This window comes from Primulina eburnea, chromosome 2 (genome assembly GCF_022965805.1).
Source record: "Primulina eburnea isolate SZY01 chromosome 2, ASM2296580v1, whole genome shotgun sequence".
Lineage (NCBI taxonomy): Eukaryota > Viridiplantae > Streptophyta > Magnoliopsida > Lamiales > Gesneriaceae > Primulina > Primulina eburnea.
Window position 1 is genome coordinate 13516643 of NC_133102.1, and position 26321 is coordinate 13542963.

General features: G+C 36.2%; 1 long non-coding RNA gene across 1 annotated transcript; it reads left to right on the top strand.

The window, feature by feature from the left end:
* The first annotated feature begins 11874 nt into the window (after positions 1 to 11874).
* On the top strand, positions 11875 to 23071 carry LOC140824599 (uncharacterized). The gene is made up of 4 exons (XR_012116388.1): positions 11875 to 12371; positions 21404 to 22037; positions 22631 to 22668; positions 22803 to 23071. It is a non-coding gene; the product is annotated as an uncharacterized lncRNA (long non-coding RNA).
* The last annotated feature ends 3250 nt before the right edge of the window (positions 23072 to 26321 follow it).

Sequence of the window (26321 nt, forward strand, 5' to 3'; positions counted from 1 at the left end):
ATTATACCTTTGTGAATTAAATCACTTGACTCCAACTAATCCGGTATGAACGGATTAGCTCTTGATGAATCCCTACGAAATTTCTTCGATTCTTTTAATTAGGTCCACGACTAGATGGTTTGATCCTCTTTCAAATAGCACTAGAATATTTGAAAGAGGATCAAACCATCTAGTCGTGGACCTAATTAAAAGAATCGAAGAAAGTTCGTAGGGATTCATCAAGATCTAATCCGTTAAATCCATTATAAATTCAGCATTTGAATTTAATATTTAAAGTATAAATTCACCTCTTTGAATTTATTACCTCCAAAATTTAATATTTAACAAACTCAACTTTTGAGTTTAATAAATTAAATTATCAAATATTATAAATTCAACTCTTTGAATTTATTCTCTCCAGATTTCATAAATTCAACTTCTTGAATTTACTATATCATAAATTCAACTCCTTGAATTTATTTTCTCAAAATTTAATTATCATAAATTCAACTTCTTGAATTTACTATATCATAATATAAATTCAACTCCTTGAATTTATTCTCTCAACGGGAACAAACGATCCAGTGCTTGTGTGACCCTCATGGTTCAGGGATACAGCTAGCCGTGGGTTCACAACTCTTTGTGATTCAGGACATAAGCCTTTTATTCGGGCTTACCCTAGTTAGTCCCATTCTTTTCATCAACACCTTGATCAAGAATGTCAGAACTCATTTCTGATTGCACCCATCGGATCAATGGTAAGAGCGTCTAGTAGCATCGCCCCATGATCCCCTAGGTATCACTGATAGTGCCTGGAAGAGCCAGTCGATTATGATTAACGTACAGTACGGTCCCTTCATCTCATATATCCCGATCGAATCTGCAACCATTGGTTCATCGGGGGTTGCATATTATTCGATAACTATGTGATAACTATAATAGTGGCATCGCGTGTACTATTTGGAGAACTCCTTCTCCAACGTACATCTCGTACTCTGGCCAGAGATTCCATGCACTATTATTTCATCAGATCACATAGTATATCCACACCCGTAGGTGAGCGGTGAATTCCCGGCTACAATGCACTGGCTTCTATATGTATCGCAACTGTATCCAACCTCGCCACCTGATGACTCTCCCGGAGCTGGTAAACGAGTCAAAGCACATCCCTAGCATATAGAGCCTCAGTGTTGTCCCGGGTCGTAAGGACTAATTGTGTACAATCATAACTCAGACTTATCTTCTCGATGAATGATAACCACTTGGAAAGTTCGAGGGAGGGTTGTTCGGTATAATCATCATATGACTACCCATCTGCATGTTTGGACATCTCTACGCCCTTACCAAGAAACGCAGTACACAACATCACAGATGCTAGTCTCGAGCTCAAGCGACCTTTATCCATGTTTTAGGCGGCTGAATCGACTAGGAACGAATTTAGAATATGCAGTGTTTACAAATGAGTTTCACCATCGAATTACGATTCATTTGTATTAAAGCATAATCAAGGACTTTATCTATGCTGATTGCATGGGTATACAGATAAAGTATAATAAGTCCATAAAAAGCTAAATTATATTAAAATAAAGATTGTTTATTTCACTTGAGTCAATAAATTCCCTAGCCAACCGTTGGCTTGCAGGGCATCTACTCTAACAATCTCCCACTTGCCCTAGAGCCAACTACCCTTAAATTTAAATCCATTGCTTCGCAATGCTTCTGAAAACAATGGTCCTGGCATGGGCTATGTAAGTGGATCAACAATATTATCTGCAGAGGAGACTCTTTCGACTGATATGTCTCCTCTTCCCACAATCTCCTGTATGATGTGGAACTTCCTCAGTACATATTTAGATCGCTGATGAGACCTTGGTTCCTTTGCTTGCGCAATGGCACCAGTGTTGTCCCAGTACAACGGGACTGAATCAACTCAATTAGGAATAACGCCCAACTCTTGAACAAAATTCCTCATCCAAACTGCCTCTTTGGATGCATCATATGCAACAATTTATTCTGCTTCAGTGGTGGAATCCGCAACGGTGTCTTGCTTGGAACTTTTCCAAGAGACAGCCGCACCATTAAGCATGAATACAAAATCAGAGGTCGATTTCTAATCATCTATGTCACATTGGAAGCTAGAATCGGTGTAGCCTTCCAATTTTAATTCTCCAGCCCCTTAGACCATGAACAAGTTCTTAGTTCTTCTCAAGTACTTAAGAATATCTTTCACGGCCTTTCAATGCATTGGATCAGGGTTCGCCTGATATCTGCTTGTAACACTCAAAACGTAAGAAACATCAGGACGTGTCGATATCATACCATACATGATACTACCAATAGCTGACACATATGGAATACGTGTCATCATCTCTATCCACTACAACAAAAACGGCTTTCCGCAGCGTGCATATGGGCTTTCCGCACCGCGCATTGCACGCTGCAAAATTGGAAGCTGTTAAAAGTTCAAGATTATCCGCGGCGTGCATGTGCACGCTGTTCATACTTCTATCAACGGCGTGCATTTGGACGATGTTAATACAACTTTCTGCAGCGTGCAATATACGCTGTTAATAACCATTAAAAGATAAAATATTAGCGACGGTTTTGCCAATTGGCGACAAATCATATCCGCCTCTCCGTCACTACTTTAGCGATGGTCTTAAAATTTAGCGACCGTTTTAAAGTTTTGCGACGGTTCTTAAACCGTCGCTAAAGTTTGCGTAAAAATAAAAAAAAAATTACTTTTATAATTTAGTAATTTTTTATAAAAACTACAATACAACTATAATAATAATACTCATAATTATAATTAACAATTAAAAAATTAACCAAAAATGAAAACAAAAACACGTATCTAAATCGAAACTAAAATCAGTATAAGTAGAGAAAATTTTAAGTGTTGTGAAGTGGTGTGGAGAAAAATGGAACGGAGATTGGATATAAATAGTGAATTTGCGATTTTTTAGCAACGATTTTGTACTCAACCGTCGCCGATGTATGTCTATTAGCGACGGTTACTATAAACCGTCGCCGATTTACAATACGGATTCCTTTAAACCGTCGCTAAATGTGGCGCTAAAATCGTCGCACTTTTTAAATAGCGATGGTTTTACTGAAACAGTCGCTAATTTAAAAAATTTGAACTCTATTTCCGCAGCGTGCTAATATATGCATGCCGTGAATAATACTATTGACGGCAGTGCGATTAATGTACACCGTTAATGTCTGAACATGATTTTTTTTTCAAAAAATTGATTTACTACCCGCAGTATGCTTTTAATACACGCCGTCCATAGTAATATCCGCAGCGTGCTTTTAATGCACGCCGTTAATAGTATCAAGTTACTATCTGCAGCGTGCTTTTAATGCACGCCGTCCATAGTAATATCCGCAGTGTGCTTTTAATGCATGCTGCGGATAGTAATATCCACAGCGTACTTTTAATGCACGCCGTTAATAGTATCAAGTTAGTATCCGCAGCGTGCTTTGAATGCACGCCGTCCATAGTAATATCCGCAGCGTGCTTTTAATGCACGCCGTCAATAGTATCAAGTGCAACACTATTAACAGCGGACATATGAGTGCACGCAGTGAAAAGTAGTATTCGCAGCGTGCTTTTAATGCACGCTGTTGATGACGTGCTGCGAAAAATCAATTTTCTTGTAGTGATCTCTTCATCTGTTTTGGACACATAGCTTTAGATATAGTAACACCATGATACATTGATAAGTATCCTTTCTTGGACTCTTCCATAGAGAATCGCTTCAGAATGGTATCGATATAAGTGACTTGGGTGAGTCCTAGCATCTTTTTTGATCTATCTCTATAGATTTGTATTCCCAATACATAGGATGCTTCACACATATCTTTCATGGAGAATTTACAGGCCAACTATACTTTAGTTGATTGCAATAATCCTACATCATTCCTAATGATCAGGATATCATCAACATAAAGTACTAGGAATGTCACTACACTCCCACTAACCTTCTTGTACACGCACGGTTCCTCAGGATTCTTAGCAAAACCAAACTCTTTGATAGTGCTATCAAATCTGAGGTTCCAACTCCTTGATGCCTGCTTGAGACCATGTATTGATCTCTGAAGTTTGCATACCGTATGCTCACTTTTTACTGATGTGTATCCCTCAGATTGAGACATAAATTTCTTCTTTGATGTCTCCATTGAGGAATGCAGTCTTTACATCCATTTTTCATATCTCATAGTCGTACCATGCTGCTATGGCTAGTAGTATTCTAATGGACTTAAACATAGCAACTGGCGAAATTTTTCCTCATAGTCAACTCCTTGCCTTTGCGTATAACCTTTTGCAACCAGCCTTGCTTTGAAGGTCACTACCTTCCCATTCGCCCAGAGCTTTCTTTTGTAGATCCATTTGCACCCTATAGGAATGATTCCTCAGGTTGATCCACCAATGTCCAGACTTGGTTTGAATACATAGAGTCCATTTCTGACTGCATGGCTTCAAGCCATTTGGTTGAATCAGTATCAGATATTGCTTCCTCAAAGTTCATTGGATCATATCCAACACAAGACTCATCATGGTCTTGTTCATGAAGAAGCGTATATCTAGCAGGTGGTCTAATAACCCTATCAGACCTCCTAAGAGCTTGTACTTCAACTACTGGTTCTTGGAAATGGGTTAAACTTCTACAGTTGAGGGAATATCTTGAATTTCTTCAAGTTCTATCATCTTGCCTTTTCTATCTAATAGAAATTCCTTTTCAAAAATGTGGCATTTCTTGAAACAAACACTTTTGCTTCATTGGGACGATAGAAATAATACCCAACAGAAATATTTGGATATCCTATAAAGTAGCACAAAGTGGATCTACTATCCAATTTGTCTCCCACTTTCTGCTTCACGTAAGCAAGATATCTCCATATTCTCATGTAAGAATATTTGGGAGTTTTTCCCATCAATATCTCATATGGTGTTTATCCACTGCTTTTAGTATAGACATTATTCAACAACATTGTCGCAGTTTCAAGCGCAAAGCCCCAAAACAATGTAGGCAATTAAGTGAATCTCATTATTGATCGAACCATGTCCAACAAGGTTCGCTTACAATGTTCAGAAACACCGTTCAATTGTGGTGTTGCTGGTGGAGTCCACTGTGAGAATCACATTCTCTTTTAGATAACCCAGAAATTCAGCACTCAAGTATTCTCCTCTTCGATCATATCGAAATGTCTTAATACTTCTTTCTAGCTGTTTCTACTTCAGATCTGAATTCTTTGAACCTTTCAAATGCTTCAAATTTGTGTTTCATCATATAAACATACCAATACCTCGAATGGTCATCAGTAAAGGTAATGAAGTAGGATTGCCCATATTTTGTGCTAACACTTAGCGGGCCACAAACGTCTGTGTGGATCAAATCCAGTAGACCATGTGCACGTTCCATGTTTCCATTGAATGGAGTCTTGGTCAATTTTCCTTTTAGACAGGACTTACAAGTAGGTAGAGAATTTATGTCTCACAAGTCAAACATGTTTTCTCCCACTAGCTTGTGCATCCTTCTTTGGGAAACATGACATAGTCTAGCATGCCATATTTGTGTGGGATTTGGATCATCTAACTTTCTTTTGGTTTTTGTTGAAATCATGTTTACATGGACATTCACTTATCATTTCCAGAACATTTCTGGCACATATAATTTCTTATGTCCGGACTTCTTGCAGTGAAATAAATATGTTCTAGCTTATTGGGTTTTATAGGCCTTTTAAGTGTCTTTCAGAGTTTGCCTCTTATTGAGATTGTTTTTCTTGTGAGGGGCGGAACATTTCTTTCCCTTGCCTTGTGGGCTATTTTTCGTCTGACGAGAGGCCCATTAGAAAAAACAACAATTCCCTGTTTTATGGTGATCTCATAAGTTATAAGCGTATTGACTAGCTCTTCAAGGCTATCATCTATCTTATTCAAATTGAAGTTTACCATAACCCCGTCAAATGAGGATGAGAAAGACAACAAATTGATGTTATCTAGTAACTCATTAGGAATCACATATTCCAGGCCCATCACATTCTTAATAAGCCCAGTCATATGTACACCATGCTCATGGGCCAAAGCCATGTCTTGCATGCGTGTAGTCATGAACTCCTTGAAAGTGGTGTGCATAGTTTCATGCACCATGCAACTCTTGCACGTGCATTCGAATGTCAACAGCATTCAGAATTTCCTCAAACTGTCCCTACAGTTCATTTGACGTAAAAGCGAGCATGTTACACTTTAGCTTGCATACTATGGTCCTACCATCTTGCATGCTTTGTCAGTTCAACATGATTGACATTAGTGTGTATACCATTTTCTCTGAATTCAGAACAATTTTCCCAACCAGTCTTGAAAATTAGATTCGATTAGCTTGTTAATAATAAAAATTTATTACGTGACGAAATCGAAAATATACTGATACGGAAACATAATAATAGTTGCTGATTATTTTAAAATAATTTTAAGATATAAAATATGGATTTCATTTTATAAATTACCCTCCTACTATTTTGACATTTCCACCACCCTCTGATGAAAAAGAGAAATCGTATTTCCTTAGTAGGCACGTAGAGTCCAATTAGCCAATTGTAATCCCGAATAATATGAGCCAATTATAATTTCTAAAAGGTAGAGTCCAATTGCATCCCTATGCAATCTCCGCGTGTTTTGTCTCACGTTTAATAAGGACCCAATAATATGCCGTCGTTTATTTTCGCGTGTCAAACCAACCCATCAATATTGAATTGTAGTACACGGTCGCCATGAGTTCCCCAAATAATATGAGCCGAAGTCATGGGAGTTCCACTCAATTCACATCATATGTACGGTGGAAGTCACAGCTTTCCCGCATACAGGCCTTCCCAATAATATGAGCCAGACACTGTCCGCGGGTAGCGATCAACATGCAACCACGGTTGATGGAAGGCAAGGAAAAATTAAACTCCTTTAATTTTTACTTTTTCGGTTTGATATAAATTTTGAATCTTATTCAAAATTAGGGATTTTAATTTTAAAATTGTCTCATCATTTTAATTTAAAAATCGCGTGCCACGAGTTTGTATGTTTGCCGGATTCATGCAACTATATTATATAATAATATACATACATGCATACTACTATATATCGCATATATCATAATATGACATTCAACAATAAATAAGGATGATCGATCGCCAACTATATTAGATCCATGTGAGCCAAACATGGATCCAGGTCCAAAACCTAGGTGAATGCAAGGATACAAATGCAACTATTACAAGAGCTTCCAATATTTTACATGTCTTCATCTCGTTCATCGGGCCCACCATCTTCCAGTCTTGATCTCCCACTATTTCTAATAATTACATTTAAATAGCCATGACACATAAGGGATACATCTCATGGGGTGGGAACGGGGCATAAACCAGGCCCACTTTAATAATATCAAATATTAAAAAAACGAATAAAACAGTAAAATATCCTAACATACATCTAACACATTGGTCAAGGCTCTCGATCATCCTTCATGCATTTAATATCAAATATTAACATCAATTTAATTAAACAATGTAATTAATTGATAAATCATGTATCTAATAATTTTATCCCTAACCACCACAATTATTAAAGAATTTAATAAATTAAATAAACTCTTTTATTTAATTTCCAATTAAATTAATAATAACTGATTTCTTGTAAAAACTCATTTTTACCATAAATAATTAAAATTATATTCTAATTATTTATTTTACGAGAAAATTATTACTTTTCTAAAAATCAATTTTTCAAAATAAAAATTGAACAAATTTTCAAAAATATCAATTTTACCCAAAAATTTTAAAAATTCAGAAAATTGCACCCTAGGCCCAAACAATTCCGTCCCAACATCCAGCACGGTTCTCGAGACGATCCCGGGCAGCCGCCCTCGCTGCCCGTCCATTGCCCGAACGTTTCGGACAGCAGCAGTAGCCCTATGCGCGCAAAACGCGCACAGGCGCGCGCAGGCGTCCGGCCGCACGCAAGCGCAGGCGTCCGCGCAGGCGTCGGACGCCTGCGCCCACCTCTGGGTGCTGCCGTGCGCGGCCCTGCGCGCACGGACTGCCCGGAACAGTTCCGGGCAGATTTAATTTTTTTTTTGTTTCGAAAATATGGAAAAAAATAAATTTTCGTGGTGTTAAATTTTCTGAAAAATTTTCTTGTGTGGTTAGAAATAAATTATTCAATATCAAACCATACGATTTAGAAAAAACTTGGCTCTGATACCACTGTTGGATCCGGGTTTTTTACACGCCCAAACGTAGCGGAAGATTTAAATTTTTTTATTTATTTTGAGATTCAAAATATGTTTTGCTTTGGGCGCTCGTATAATTTTAACAAAAACATTCATAGGATGTTAAAGATTGTATCTTTGTGAATGAAATCACTTGGCTCCAACTAATCCGGTATGAACGGATTAGCTCTTGATGAATCCCTAGGAACTTTCTTCGATTCTTTTAATTAGGTCCACGACTAGATGATTTGATCCTTTTTCAAATAGCACTCGAATATTTGAAAGATGTTTTTACGTTGAGATCAAAAATTTGAGAGATGACTCAAATTTCTTTTTCTTGAAAAGTGGCCAAAATAATTTTTTGAGGAATTGGAGATACTATTCTCGTGTGTCACCAGTGAGAAATTGGTGGAGGCTATTTTTTTTTTTCAAAAATTATGAGTGTTGATTAATTAACCCTAAACCTAATACATATATATATAAGCTTAGGGCCCATTAATTAAATCAAACACTTAATGGGCTTAATAAATTAATTACTCTAGTCCAACTAGTTTAATTAATTAATTAATCTTTTAAAGTCTAATTAAGAACCTTAATAATTTGTATGTTAGTCTTGTACTCCTACAAGCCCATAATACATACACCCATTACATTTAATTTAAATCCATTATAAATTCAACATTTGAATTTAATATTTAAATTATAAATTCAATTATTTGAATTTATTACCTTCAAAATTTAATATTTAACAAACTCAACTTTTGAGTTTAATAATTTAAATTATCAAATTTTATAAATACAACTCTTTGAATTTATTCTCTCTAAAATCCATAAATTCAACTACTTGAATTTACTATATCATTAATTCAACTCCTTGAATTTATTTTCTCAAAATTTAATTATCATAAATTCAACTCCTTGAATTTACTATATCATAATATAAATTCAACTCCTTGAATTTATTCTCTCAACGGGAACAAACGATCCAGTGCTTGTGCGACCCTCAATGGTTCAGGGATACAGCTAGCCGTGGGTTCATAACTCTTTGTGATTCAGGACATAATCCTTTATTCGGGCTTATCCTAGTTAGCCCAATTCTTTTCATCAACACCTTGATCAAGAAAGTCAGAAATCATTTCTGATTGCACCCATCGGATCATGGTAGGAGCGTCTAGTAGCATCGCCCCATGATCCCCTAGGTATCACTGATAGTGCCTGGAAGAGCCAGTCGATTATGATTAACGTACAGTACGGTCCCTTCATCTCATATATCCCGATCGAATCTGCAACCATTGGTTCATCGTGGGTTGCATATTAATTCGATAACTATGTGATAACTATAATAGTGGCATCGCGTGTACTATTTGGAGAACTCCTTCTCACGTACTCTGACCAGAGATTCCATGCACTATTATTTCATCAGATCACATAGGATATCCACACCCGTAGGTGAGCGGTGAATCCCCGACTACAATGCACTGGCTCCTATATGTGTCACAACTGTACCCAACCTCGCCACCTAATGACTCTCCTGGAGCTGGTAAACGAGTCAAAGCACAGCCCTAGCATATAGAGCCTCAGTGTTGTCCCGAGTCGTAAGGACTAATGGTGTACAATCATAACCACATGACTTATCCTCTCGATGAATGATAACCACTTGGAAAGTCCGAGGGAGGGTTGTTCGGTATAATCATCATATGACTACACATCTGCATGTTTGGACATCTCTATGCCCTTACCAAGAAACGCAGTACACAACATCACATATGCTAGTCTCGAGCTCAAGCGACCTTTATCCATGTTTTAGGCGGCTGAATCGACTAGGAACGAATTTAGAATATGCAGTGTTTACAAATGAGTTTCACCATCGAATTACGATTCATTTGTATTAAAGCATAATCAAGGACTTTATCTATGCTGATTGCATGGGTATACAAATAAAGTATAACAAGACCATAAAAAGTTAAATTAGATTAAAATAAAGATTGTTTATTTCACTTGAGTCAATAAATTTCCTAGCCAACCGTTGGTTTGCAGGGCATCTACTCTAACAATATGATGATGTGCTGACTTCAATGTACATTTTTTTAATCAGCAAATAAAATATATTACCCAATCAAACGAATACAAATACTCTGAGCATATCCAGACAAAATACAACCATACAATATACAAATGCACACACACTCTGGCAACACCCACACACAGGATGCATGCAAACATAAAGTTACTTTTATGATCAGCTACCACATCTTTGTACTCAGTCAAGTTTTAAACACCTTATTTTCAACCGTCTCTTGCCCATCATGTTAAACCTTTGGGCATTTATGTTGTCTTACAGTGTTATTGGCACACTTAGTTTCTGTAGAGGAAGTAAAATTATTTCAAACTGAGTGTCTTTCAAATGATGCTTAATATATCTTGTCCCTGACTTAACATTGACAGAAGCAAGGTTTCTCAATTATCAATCCAGCTACTGGCTTTAAATATATGAAAATGTTCAATAATTTTCAAGAATGTTTTTTTTTTCAAGGTAGAAATTTATTTTGACAAAGCACAACAGTTCTATCAAGAGAGTATAAAAGCTTTAAGCATCTGCATCTCGATGGAAAATGTTTATTAAAGGAAATGGGCACCATAATTTTCTATCTCAGAATCTGATGGTTCACTGAAGCTCGTTACTTGAAGAAATTTGCTTTTGTGTAACATTTGATGAGCTATATTAATGTATTGAACAGGCAGTTAATAGTCGAGCTGTCGATTATTCACTTTGTTTCACTTTGGCTATTCATCCTGGATTAGTGGATAAACTCGTCAATTTTCAGAACACAATACTACAAATTATGGCATGTGATAATGGAGAGAACCTTGACAGTGATACGAGTGGAGATAACGAAGATATGGCAGCGATAGACAAACAATCAATGAAAGCACCAAAATTTGATGTTGTGGGGAATGCTGAAAAAGGCGATGCTTATGTTGATGTAAATGTTAAATGTGATCCACACTCCACAAAAGTTTCTGCAGTCACTGTTGAACTCAAAGATAGAGATGCTGATGCGCCGGTCAAAGTGAACGTAGTCAATATCCCTCTTGTAAGTTATGATCCGAAAAAGTAAAAAACCCCTATCTCAAAGTTCAGCTCTTTCCCATTGTTTTAATCACCTTTTTTGTTTATAACTCTTTCTCTCTGTTTCCATGCTCCTCTCCCTTCAATAAGGATAAAATTATACCTATATTGATTGAAACTTTCTCTTCACTCCCTTGAGGTTTAGGCTGCTTAGGATATCGTAATAATTTTCAGATATTAAAACTTTTCTTAATTTTCAGTTTTTACTTTTATTAAATTTAAGGTATTTCAATACTTACAAACTCGATTTTTTTTTCTTACTTTTCAGAGTTTAAAAGATGGAAACCTACAAAAGGATATAAGAAAAAAAGATATTGGATGAAACTATGAGAGGATGGAACTATGGAAGAATGGTTAACCCAAGCATAGTTTGAATCACATCCCAATAAGACAAGAAAACATTATGAACAGAAAGAAAAAAATACAATTCATCAGTTGTGATTCATACCTGTTCATACTGATATGATCTTAATTTGCTGAAATCATTCAAGTTTAAAGACAAGAAAACATTATGAACAGAAAGAAAAAAATACAATTCATCAATTGTGATTCATACCTGTTCATACTGAATTTGATCTTAATTTGCTGAAATCATTCAAGTTTAAAGCTGAATTCAAGATTCCGATCTGAATTTCCTCATATGCACAATCGATAAGGCAACAAATTATGAGCCCTGTACAACCAGTTTGCAAATGGTTAACACATTCTATGAGCTACTTTTGCTGAAAAATCAGAATGAATAATGCGTAACAAGCATGAAATAATTAGTATTAAAAACTATATAATTAGAAGTTCAGGTTTTTCTTTGATATAAGAAAAAATATGAACTATACTAAAAAGGTTCCAGAAAGGTTTTCTTCCGAGGGGAATAGTAAAAGATCTATGTTATATGTAACGATTAGAACGTGAGGTAAGTCTGGCGGCCGACAGCCCGATGTCTGGTGAGTCACGAGCAACAGAAGAGGAGAAGCAGTGGAGAATGGTAGGGTTTATGTAATGTCCGAGATTTTATTATTGTAATCAAACATTAATTAATTGACAGAATTGAGATTTCAAGAGCTAAGTAAGATATGAGTGAAGAAGCCGAGCGCCGGTACATGGACCAATATTTTGTACAGAATGTTTGGCGCCCGAGCGATAGAAGATGACCGCCCGAGCGCCAGTGCACCATAAGCTTTATATTTTTACAGAACGTCTGGCGCCCGAGCGGTAGAAAATGACCGCCCGAGCGCCAGTGTCTCACAAAGTGAGGGCTCGGACAGAACGTTCCGCGCTCGAGCTGTAAAGGTCCGTATTTCGTATTCCTAATTTTGCAGAATTATTTAAAATTTTTCTCTTTAAATAAATAACATCCATAATTTATAAAATAAACTGATAAATGGATTTAACTTTAAAATAAAAGCGGAAGTAATATTGTGTTTCAAAACAACAACTTAAAAAAAATCATTCAACATATTAAAACTGAGTTTGAACATAAAATAGTGAATAAACCGAAACATGAGGTCCTCGGGTTCCTACTACTGCTGATCCAAGCTAGCTCACTGGTCCCCACCCTCAGTTTCGACCTCATCAGTACCTACAACAATCAAGTCCAGTGAGTCTAAAGACTCATCATGCATATATCGTGAATAAAAAATAAATATATCATAAAATTTCGTGTAACGTAAAAATATCGTGTCGTAAAGCATAAGGTGAAATCATGTCATGGGTACATATAATTACGTGTGTATCTGGAAATCGTACGTAAAAGATTTGCTCGATAGAGCCCTGTCATAAAATATCATAATGAGATTTTTCTAGTAGAGATAATGTTTCTACGCAAGTGGCCCGTAACATAACATGAAGGTCTAATCAGACTAAACCACAGTATACTGGGTAGTATAGATCACCACAGCCCTTGGACTGGATGTCCGTACCCATACATGAACATAAACCGGTCGTAAGTCACCGGGTAGAGATCCCATAAGCGTGAGGTGTCCACAAGACATATCGCATATATCTCAAAAATAGACATTTTATATTTTATGCACGTAATATAATTATAAACATGTTTTTATCGAGTGAGTTGGATCATTCTCAGGCTCGCTGCGACCTAATTCTAACATGAGAAACATGCAAATAATCTTAACTTGACAAAAACTTAACATCCGAACCAAAAACGAGACAAACGCGACCAACAAACTAATTTCCAACCATGACTCCATACCAACCCAAACCAACATCGAACTATCGTTTAGTCATGATTAAAATACACCTAACATGATGAAATAATGTTCATAAGAATTGTAATTCATGAAATTCAGTGAATGAAGGCCAAAATCTTGAAACGCTCTTTCGAGAGTCACTTTGGCACATTGTACCGTAAATTCTCGTACGACCTCTAAACTTAACCAAATCACAAACAGCCAAAAACATGACCTTCCTAACTCATTGAGGTACTGTCCAGTCCAAGTTCATAGGCTAGTAGCCAAAAAAGAACTGAAAACAAGCCTCCTGAAACCGCAACAATGCTGCTGTTAAATTTCAGTGGCAACAGTTGTGCTTGTGTTGCTTCGTTTAAGAGGCTAAGGGTCATTGGGGCTTGAACCACCGACCAGAGTCTCTTAACAACATCCTAAAGAGTGGCTCCAACCATGGCTAAGGGCACTTGGCCAACCACAACTCAAGCAAACACCTAGGATCAACAGAAGTTCCAACCGAGAACTCAAAAATCTGTACTATGATGTATCGAATCGCTTGCTGTCTTACATCATTCCACTGGCCATATGATCGACCATGACTTGATCTAGACATCATGGGGTATGGTATGAATCATGGCTAAGGTGACGCGATCTCGGCCACGAGATCTCTGATTTTTCCCGATCTTTGAAACAAGTAATTGATAGGTGTGATAATCGCCTCTAGATCACGCGGTCTAGCAACAATTAATCAACGAAAGAAACAATCGCGTTCAAGAGAACCTCCAAAGAACCCGTCCTTGGCAACCCTCGTGATATTCGATTGACAAACGCCACAAAAGATAAATCTTTTGATAAGTTTGATTTGATACAACGCAAAAGTTATAACGAAACTTAAGCTTGTGTTGAGAGAATTCTCAATGATAAAATATCATAAAAGATGAATAATAATCAATGTTGTGTTTACAATCAATAAAATTCGTCTATATATTGACTACAAATCAAAAAAGATATGAAATCTAGTTACCAAAATAAGTAAAACTCTAAAATAGGGAAAATCTTCTCGCCAAAACGTAAAGGACACGGACCCCGTGTAGAGGTCCGGAAGGGGGTCCGTGTAGGCACTGTAATTTTAATGTCTCAAAAGTAGTGGACACGGACCCCGTGTACAGGCCGTGCTCGGGTCCGTGTAGGCTCGGGATTTCTCTTCCTCAAGTGTAATGGACACGGACCCCGTGTAAAGGTCCGTGCACACATCCGTGTAGCCTCGGTCGACCAGAATGATGCTTGAATAATGTTCTTTTGATCTCCAGACATATTCCCATGCATCACGAGCCCTTCTTCCTTGATCATCACTCCTTGTAGTGCCTATTTGAACTTCCTTAGCCGTCCTTTGAACACCATGCCCGGCCAGATTCACATCATACTCCCCTTCTTCAAAAAGATTTGTCCTCAAATCTTGCCTACCTTCACAAAAACGCAGCAAGTTAGTAATAAAATTAATCAAATTATCAACATGCTTACCTTTCAATTTAAGTTCGTAGGCGCTATTGTTAGCTCGCTCCATTAGCACTGGAAACTCCAACATCACCGTTGTCTTTCCTATAAACTCGTCAGCTTCACCAAACATCGAATAACAAATGACACCAAATGATAAAATACCATTAAGTATCACAAAAATTAAGTTCCTCCCCTTCTTAGACCTAGTTAACACAAAAATGAAATCCATACACGTGTACGACCATAGCTCACTAGGAATAAGACATAGTTCGTGCATGATATAAGAATCTAGCCCAAATGTCAATCTCTTATATGCAATGCATGCCTCACAATCCCACTCAACATACCTCTTCATATGCAACCAACACATATAATCATGCATTTTATCAAAGATAAAAACACCACTATATACATCACTAGTACGTAACTCATGCAATGAATATAGAATGAAGAATTTATTCTCCTTAAAATTGTACTCATTATGCACATAAAAATTCTTATATTCATTCATGCTATTTCCAAAGCCATCTTCAAACAAATATGAATCATGCAAATAGAACATACTAGATGTAATACCCATGTAAACATTTAACACCTCACAAAGATTTGAGTATAATGCATACAATCCATTTTCATGACAAAGACTCATCAATTTGACAACTTTTGAAAAGTCACAATCACTAACATTTAAATTTAATTCATGCATTATATCACCATCCTCAACATTGTGACTCCTTGACAAAATCGTCATCTCATCGTTAGACCATTTGGACGTCACACTTTCAATTTTCTCACCAAACTCTTGAATACAACATAACAATGAAATAAGATAAGGACTAAAATCATACCTCATGCTTGTTGCGTTGGCAATTATGCTTACCTCACGGTGATTGCTCTCAACACCAAATGGATCATCCCATGGAATTTTTACACCTTCCACATTTGCTTGTCTCCTCATCACAACTTCATCATAACCCTGCAAATGAGAGATAACAATGCTCGGGATTGAACCGGCTATATCATCACAAGAATAATAAACCACTTTGTACAAAGGTACTTTAAGAGGTTTATACAAAAGTAAACAACTCTCATCCTCACTCTTTTCACTCTTTTGGGCCTTAAAATTATTTTTCTTTTCTTTTTCTTTGGCCTCTTTTTCTTTTTCATCTTTTCTCTCTTTTTTCTTTTCTATGGCCATTTCACTCTTTTGTGCACTCTTTCTTTCGGCCATTTTAATTTCTTTTTCGCTCAATTCAAGGAATTTCAATTGATTCTCAAGAACATTTGGATTCAATTGAACCAATGAAACATTTAGTTCATCAAGAAATTTATGTACGATAACTTCTCCTTGCCTACTCTCTTCCTCCATAGTAGACAAATTAGGCATTTCTTCCCCACTAAATGAGTCAACCACTACAACCTCATTTCCAAGTTCAAACTCAACAAACGCCTCATCCTCCAATTGAGGTTCAAGCTCACCCACAACATCAACCTCCAATTGAGAATTAAGCTCAACTGGCGATTTTACTATGACCACCTTCTCACGTGGACATTGGCTAATATCATGACCAAACTCTAGACACCAAATACATTGAATATCATAAGTACGAACATTTGAAATTTTAGATGTACCTTGATACCCATGCTTCAAAAGCATCTTCGGTCTAGTCATGACCTTCTTCTCTTCGTTCGACCTTCGTGCGGATGTCAATAACTCTTTCCACGAGTCAATTCCCTGTCTATCACTTGATTTGCACCTCCTATCATCACGATCCAAATGCAATGCTCGATTCCCACCAAATCTACTACCTCGTCTCTTCTCATTAGCAATACCCTCAAGCCTATCCAACCTTTCATGTAAAGGCTTAAACTTCTTCTCCCACATTTCACCCAACCCCCTTAACATGCTTTGAAATTGACGATCGTCAACCATTATACCTACAAGAAAAGGTTAGTATAAAACAATAAAAGAATAAAGTTTCCTCACCACAAATTCTCACTAGTCACTCCAATGAAAATTCACTCGCACTCGTCTTTTTCCCTTACCACAAAACCTCACAAATCACTCCAATGAAAATTCACTCCACTCAAATATTTTCACTCTAGTGAGAATTCTCAAGGGCGCTTAAGTATCGTGGCTTCCATGTATCAAACTTATGAGATCAATCCTGTGACGCTTGAAATTCGACTCACTTAGACCACACAAGAATAAGAAACTTTGGAAGTCGACAAGAATGCGACTAAATGACAAGGACAACTTAACGCTGAAATATAAGCGCTAAAAATTCCACAAACACCCTGATCAAATTTTTTTTTTCTCTTTTTTTTTTCGGGTGAACGTACGCTACAGATACCGTGAACAGTAAATCCGGATAGAACCATTTCCGTGAATAATAAACCGTCGTGAACAGTATCGATCGTGAACAGTAACTCCGATTGTGACAAGTATTTCCGGCAATGAATAGTACCCGTCGGATGAATAGTGGGCGGCCGATGAACAGTAAAACGCGAATTTTTTTTTTTTTTTTTTGTAGATTCAACAACAACGTAGAAATCGCTACACGAAAATCGGTATTGAAAATCCTACGAAGAATTGAACGGATACGCTTACTTGAGTCAAAAACCTTGAGCTCTGATACCACCTGACGCGATCTCGGCCACGAGATCTCTGATTTTTCCCGATCTTTGAAACAAGTAATTGATAGGTGTGATAATCGCCTCTAGATCACGCGGTCTAGCAACAATTAATCAACGAAAGAAACAATCGCGTTCAAGAGAACCTCCAAAGAACCCGTCCTTGGCAACACTCGTGATATTCGATTGACAAACGCCACAAAAGATAAATCTTTTGATAAGTTTGATTTGATACAACACAAAAGTTATAACGAAACTTAAGCTTGTGTTGAGAGAATTCTAAATGATAAAATATCATAAAAGATGAATAATAATCAATGTTGTGTTTACAATCAATAAAATTCGTCTATATATTGACTACAAATAAAAAAAGATATGAAATCTAGTTACCAAAATAAGTAAAACTCTAAAATAGTGAAAATCTTCTCGCCAAAACGTAAAGGACACGGACCCCGTGTAGAGGTCCGGAAGGGGGTCCGTGTAGGCACTGTAATTTTAATGTCTCGAACGTAGTGGACACGAACCCCGTGTACAGGTCCGTGCTCGGGTCCGTGTAGGCTCAGGGATTTCTCTTCCTCAAGTGTAATGGACACGGACCCCGTGTAAAGGTCCGTGTACACGTCCGTGTAGCCTCGGTCGACCAGAATGATGCTTGAATAATGTTCTTTTGATCTCCAGACATATTCCCATGCATCACGAGCCCTTCTTCCTTGATCATCACTCCTTGTAGTGCCTATTTGAACTTCCTTAGCCGTCCTTTGAACACCATGCCCGGCCAGATTCACATCATAAGGGCTAAAAGCCAACCAAGATCCACCCAAACCCCAAGAAGCCGAAGCTTCACTCACACACAAGAAAAATGAAACCGAGGGGCATTTGGTTGTTGCTTAAAAATCTTGATATCTCCGTGAACCAAGCCTTGAAAGGACGTCTTGGTCACGTCCTAGACATGCTAAGGGAAAGTTATAACCATAGTTACAGGCCCTGGGCCAACCAAGATTCGAACACTCGCCTTAGACAACCAAGAATAAAAATCGAGACTCAAACTCGCAACTATGGGAGAAGTTGCTGTCAAGTCTTTTCCTTGCATGCATGGGCTGAAACCAATGAACCAACATGACCCTAACACACTCTATTACATGTCTAGATGCAGCCTTGAGCGTCTGGAACCGACCAACTCCCTGCAACCAACAAAAACAATCCAACCGTGAAGCATGAAGGAAGAGGGTTGAAGGGGCTGTGCAGTTTTTCGGAAATGTTGATGTCATATTTCGGTTTTTGCTCTTAAATCATGAACATGTGATGTTTTAAAATACTTATAGGACTTGATTTAAGAGAAAAGAACAATATAAACATGCCCGGAAATTTGTTTTTTAAAGAAACAAATCAATACGACGAACACGGTGCGGCGGAGACGGAGTTGTATTTTTTTTCTCTCTTGTTCCTTGATGCTAATTCTCGATTCTAGCTGCTGTTATGCTCTGAAATTTTCGAATGGAGGGTGGAGAGAATGCTAAGGAATGAAGGGAAGGTTACTAATTAAATGGGGAGTTTGAATGACAATTAGAAATCTTTCTAACTAGTTGCTTGTGAGATATGTAATGATGTGTGATATTATTGGATTGAGGGAGGTTTAGGGGAGGTGATGGCCGAGATTTCTAATAAAAAACAAGGCAAGGATTTTGCTTAAATCATGTATTTTAAATCCTTAAAGTTTTAGATATCCATTATCTATTTTACTAATTTACTAATTATTTTAGGATAATCATTTCTTGTATGGCATGACTTGGTCTATAGAATTAATTTTTAAAATGTTAGGTTGTTATTTCTTGAATAAATTAGACCTAGATAAATTTATTCCAATTGGATACATATTTTAATTTAGGCTATTAAATTAATATTGGACATGAGAGAATTAATTAATAACTTAAGTCTAATTAATTAAATAAAATATTAAAACATCCTTTATCATTAAAAATAAATTATTCCTTAGCTTAAATTAAATTTAGGAATACTTTTTTATTATTAAATTTTATCTCAATACTCCAACTCCAGTCCGGCCTCGCGTATTTAATCGAAAAGATAAAACTAAACTTCTGCGATTTAAAATAAATGATCATGACTTAAAAAATTTTAAAATGAACTAAACACTCCAAACAAATTATTTTTAATTTAAATAATAGCAATTATGCATGGCTTATACGTAATCTGATTTATCGGGTCCTACACGAGCGGTAATTTGTGACTGCCTGAAATGTGTGAAATAAGCCACTTGTCTTCAGCATGCAAGTGGACATGTATATATGCTATCATTCCTTCAGAATTCAGAAAGAAGAATCGAGTAAACTTCGTGAAAAATCCTTACGCCTTTTCATATTTTAGATTTGTGATTTTGCAAGATCCGTCTGTCTGAATTTTAATCCAAGTTCAGTACCGTGTTCCTCTCGTTACCGGATTCGACAAGACGTAAGTTTTCTTATGTTTGATATGAACTGAAAATATTATATTGAAGGAATCAGATATGATTATTATATGGTGTTCTTGAGATATTAGACATCGTATAATCGAAACCGGATTGAAGAACAGATACCGTATGAAATTGTTATGATTTTCAGAACGGATTTGATTGAGAGTTGATATCAGATTTGTATTGTTATAGATTATGAGTTGTGGGAATTGATATATGTCGATTTGTATTGCTGGGTATATTGAGATTGTGCAGTTATGCCTGTTGAAACAGAATTAGATTGAGTTCTGATTATATCCAGTCTTGATTTGAGTGGTATAATGATATTGTACTCCTTGATATTGTCATTGTCAGATTGAGTATTGACAGGCTTCGAATTCGAGACTTCGACTTCGTCAGATCGACATAAAAAAAGGTATAAATCAATGTTAACCGGGAGATCGAATCGAGTCAGACTGGACTTGAGTTTCCCAAAAACCACATACCTTATTTCATTGCATTGATGTTTGCAATTCATGAGATTGATATGATTAGTCTATTGAGTTATAGCAAAGCGTGTATTGAGTCATGGGCGGAGATGCCTAGTCTTTGGCGGAGATGCCAATGTCTTTGGCGGATATGTCAAGACACTAGATTTTTGGTTTATATCGATGTTGCGTAGGATCAGATCGGCTTCTAGTGTGTAGATTCGGTATATTGTGCCAATATCCAGGAACCGGGAGCCCTAGATTAGAGATGAGTCACTAGTTGATTTACATTTTTATATCGATTCATGTCTTTCAGATTTTGATACATGTTATTGATATCTATTTCATGCTTTTATATCTATTATATGATTGCATATATATATATATATATATATATATATATATATATTGTTTATACTGGGAATGTTATTCTCACCGGGGTTATCCGGCTGTTGTTTTGTTTGTATGTGTGGATGACAACAGGTGGGACAGGATCATGGTCAGTACGAGGATGAGAGATTACAAGGTTAGCGTGGAGACTCGGACCCAGAAGTAGAATAGGCTTCAGCACTGGATATATAGTAGTTGAATCCTAGTTTGATTTTAATGTAATTGTACAAGACTTATAATTTTATGTTGATGTCTATATTAGATTGATTCCATTATGTTTCCGCACTTGTATTTAAAAAAAATAAAATTTAGACCCAGTTTACTTAATTGATCCAATTATTCCCAAGAACGATTAAGATATGAATTAGCGTCCGGGTCCCCAAAGTTTATGTAAGGGTTGATTGGGCGAAGTTGAGAAGATTGAATTAGAAGAGGATAAACAACGTTGATTTCATATATTATTGGGCCTAAAAATTGTGCAAAATGAGCCTAAAAAATTTGTGCATTGTTTTTAAAAAATGTCCTACAACATTTTTTTTCCTATACTGATGCTATTGCCGCTATCGCCTTAAACGCTGTTGTGTTGATAGCGACGATAGCGCTCGTTACCTCGAAGTGCAGTGTGCGTAACACCCTGTAGCGCTATACTCGCTATCGACAACTATGGTCTGGCGTATAACTTCTCGTCTTTTCCCAGTGCTTCTAAAATATTCATCAATAAAGTTGAAGAATATTTCTTGTAGGATTGCATGAAGGGGTCTTTGGCCAAGGCTCGTATTCTTTATACGCCTGTAGAAGAAGTTGGTGGAGAGGACCGTCTTTTGTGTGCCAGTCGTATCCATATTTTGTGGCACATATCTTATTTCTATATTAGATCTTTTACCATTTGTTTGAGCAGGGCAGCTTGAGCTGTAAATGCTCTAATTACTTGTCAAATTTTGATTTCCCTGAACTTTCTTCGAAGTTATCACCGATGCATTTGCTGAGGCTGGTTTACTCATTGGAACAGATGCACAACAAAAGTTAAAGGTTTCTTATTGCAAGACGAGGACAAGTCCTTTCCAATCCAGTGCACTTGGAGATGTTTAATACTTTGCTTATACTTAGAAATGAACTTTGAGGCACAGAAAATTCAGTTCTAGTTCTGTCTCTGTTTGTTGGTGGATGGATGGGTGGGTACTCCATGTGGAACAACTGCAATTTCATTATTTTGAACATGATTCTTTTTCTCTATTCGTATTTGCAATGCCTCTTTAGTATTTTGATGCCTGATAAAATAGGGAAAGAGGTTATATTTACTCCTTTGTTTGCAAATGAGCAATTAGTAGCATACTTCTATTTTTTTCTATTGAGAGTTTTCTGAGTTTTTAATCGGCATATAATTCACAAAGTTGGTTAAGTATGAGTTTGGGTCGCAAGACTTATTACTGAAGTTTTTATAGCAACTGATTCACGATGTTTTAATGATTTTCCTTGTAATCATCAAAGTGAAGCTCTTTCCCTCTTTAACTTGATCATTTTGCTCCTTGGAGTAAGTACTGGTCATGATACAATATGAATTGTTTTGTTTTATGTTCATTCTCTTTTATACTACGATAGGTTACTTTTCCCTTGGAATGCAGTTGCATGCTACTCTCATGAATGCACGACATAGGAAAAGGTGTTATTTCTGTTCTCTGTTCATATGTTTAAATATCTTTCATTAACAAATCATTCACCTTGTTGAAAACTCTGCCAATGGTGTTTCAGTTTCTCTTGCTGGAAAGCGAATCCTTTTCATCATACTTGTTTCAGAAACAAGAACGGCAGGAATCTGGACTCATTTGATGCTAGGGGTATTTTGATCATTATGGTTCTGAAGAATGGAGAGAGTATCCTTTACGTGAAGTTCATCTTTCTCAAAGGTTTGTGTTCGATGAGAACGAATAATACCACTGATGTGCCTCAATTCCATTTCCTGAATATGCAAGCAGAGTGATTCATTTACCAAGATTTCCTTGTATTTCTCTAATAGAAACTGAACAATTTCTACGTAGTTCTCTTTTGTTCCATGTTGGTCGTTGTGTTATGCAACGCCCCGAGATCGGGGTTAGTCGACACGGCCGTTATTCAATAATCACATAATTGCTAAACAACAAGCCTCGTAGTAAAGTATAAACCAAAACCAGTTTATATCATAAATACCATAAAAATGAAATCGTCTTTATAATAGTAACTCTGAAAATGATAAAAATTTGCGGAAGCGTTTATAACTATAATTAAAAACTCTCAAGATCATATTTTTAATTAAAATTCTTCATGCGTCTACTATCAGCTCAAAAAATGGTGTCCGATTTTTCTTCCCCTATTTTTTTCTTTTGATTTATCTGAGAGGGTAGAGTAAGGGGTGAATAATATGGTCGTCACTCAGCAAGTGGGAGCTGTTCAAGCACAACATAACATAATATATAAAAATCGAAACAAATACCATGCATAGCATGATTCAAACCATATACATACAAATGACCAGACACTGAGATTCCTCTAATTTCTATGGTTTATTGATATCAATATCTAATTTTTATTCCTCTAAGGGGGCGAGACCGTATAGCCGTTTCATCTCCACCGCGTAAGGGTCATATCATTTTTGAGACTCATTCGCATATCCAGTTTAATCCTCACAGTGCCAACACATAACTCGTGCAACAATCATAACCAGAACAGAGTAGAAAAAGAATTTGCACTCACCAAATTTTCGAAAACGAAAATACATATAACTGAAATTAAATCTTTAAAGCAAGCCCACTTATCTTATACTGGAAGAAAACATTAAGAATTCGAAAACCATAGAAGAATCATGCAACTGACACTTCGAAAATGCAGCAGCACAATCGTCTGAAAAATCATCCGTATTGAAAAATTCATTGCGCCTTATCGACGTTGGATCGAGCTCAAAATTTTACAGTATATTTAAAATTACATCAGAAAAATTATGAATGGTGGAGACGTTTTATCATGTTTATATATGAAAAACCGTAGGTATGCTGTTCCTGGGAGCTTCTCCTATTTATAGGGAAGTGGACTGCTATCCTAATCGTGTATTATCCTCGCAGTTTGAACTTTTGAATCAAGCTTTAAATCTAGGATAATTATCATTTATTTATTTGTGATCTTGGATAATATTTCGAAATATAAATATTCATCCCTTGGATATTTCGAAACTTAGGGATCATTTTATCGTCTGCTTAATCTGTATCCAATTATATCAAATCTTAGATCTTTATCTGGTAAAAATCTTTCTAACTTTGAATTTATATCTCCAACTTTACCTACTCATATCCAAATATTCCTTATTTAATTCCTTAGATTTTTTCTATTTATTATCCCAAGTTCAAAATATATGCACAATATTATCTTAAATTTTGAACTCAAAAATATTGAAAATGATATAATTATTCACACAACTTTATATAATCTTGAAAATCTTGCATCTTAAATAATTAGATAGATACCAAAAGATTGAATAATCCTAGCACACTTAAATTACAAAAATATTGTCACGATTACAAAATCTTGGGTTTTACATCCCTCCCTCCTTATGGGAAGTTTCGTCCTCGAAACTTGGGTTGTCTTGGTCTAAGAAAAGGTATGGGTATTACTCGCACAGTTTCCATTCTAGTTCCCAAGTGACTTTTCTTTCAGTAAGATTAGAAAATCGTCTAAATTTCCTAAATCATATCCCAGTGATTCTTGTTAGACATCTTAATAACTAAAGTGATGAGTTACTCATACTTTCAATTACACTTATAACATCATATTTTCTTATTATTAATTCTATTACTACATCCAATGATAACACTCCTATTGAATCAAAATTATTAGAATCGTTGATTCTACAACAACTTTCTATAACCCAATATTTACATATCTCATGGATCATAATTTGATAAACTATTTCTCTTATGAGAGAGAAAAACCCTAATAAAACTTTTTGAGTCCAAATATAGCCCAATAATGTCACTCTAACTGAAATCCAAAAAATCAATATCAACTTTTCCATTGAACATTTATATCAAGAATAGTCTCATATTCAATCCAATATAAATCCCAAAAATCATGTCTTAACTTTAATGTCGACTATGTAATGCACACACTGATTCCCAATTATTATTGTTTTATATGCAAATGCTTGTAGTAATGTAAAATTCTCAAAAGTCAAACTATAACCAAATACGGTCAACCTAAAGTAAACCTCAAAGATAACAATTAAAATTCCAATTGATCATTTCATATAAAATCTAATATCAAATTTTCTTTTCTTTTTCTCATACTAAATCTTATTTTCTCATCAAGACCATGAAACTGGTTTTGTTTAACGATTTCTCAAAGCATGGTGTGTTGATAGTGAGGCTAGAATTGTCTTACTTATTTTTTTCGGACTTAAAGCGTCAGCTACCTCATTCGTCTTGCCTGGATGGTAGCTTATCGCAATAATTCAATCCATCGTCTCTATCTCATGTTCAATTATTTCTACGTGAATAAATACTCGAGGTTCTGATGGTCAGTGAAGATATCACACTTGGCGCCGTGAGGGGTAATTTTTAGGATCGATTGGGAGTGAAGAAGTGTTTAGAAGATGGGGGGTTGTTGAATAAACAGTCAACAGTTTTCACACCTTCTTCGAATAATGAATCAATTTAGTGATAAATTGAATTCAGGAATCTTGTTTGTCTTTTGTCAAACACCTAAAAGGGGATATTGTTGGAAACTTAATTTCGGAGTTTGACAAAATGAGCGTGAAAAACTGATCAAGAAAACTGAAAGTAATTGAATGGAAGATTCGTAAACTGATATTTGCCTTAACCGAATATTAATGCGTATAAAATTCAAGGCAACTGAACTGAGCTGCCAACTGAACAATCAGTTGAGAATCATTAGTTAATCCTGTCGGCTAAAGAAGTCGAGTGATCAGCTTTACACGTCATCAGTTAAGGAACATAGCTATCAGCCGACAGTTGTACAAAAGAAGACTGTAACGCATAGCGGGAATGGATATAAATGGATATACAATGGCTATAAAGATTCAAAATGCATTCATTGTTACCGTTGGAAGCAAAGCCTATAAATATCCGAGAAGATCAGTTGAAGCATAATAATCGAGTTACAAAGATTGCCCAAGTTATCAAGAAATATAGTCAAGAACTCTTTCATATTCCATCAAGTTTATAAGCTCTTCAAAGATCACGATTAGTATACATATTCATAGCTTTTAGGCTATAATTTGAGCTTAAAGAACAAACACTCATTGTTGTATTATTTGATCTTGTAGAGATC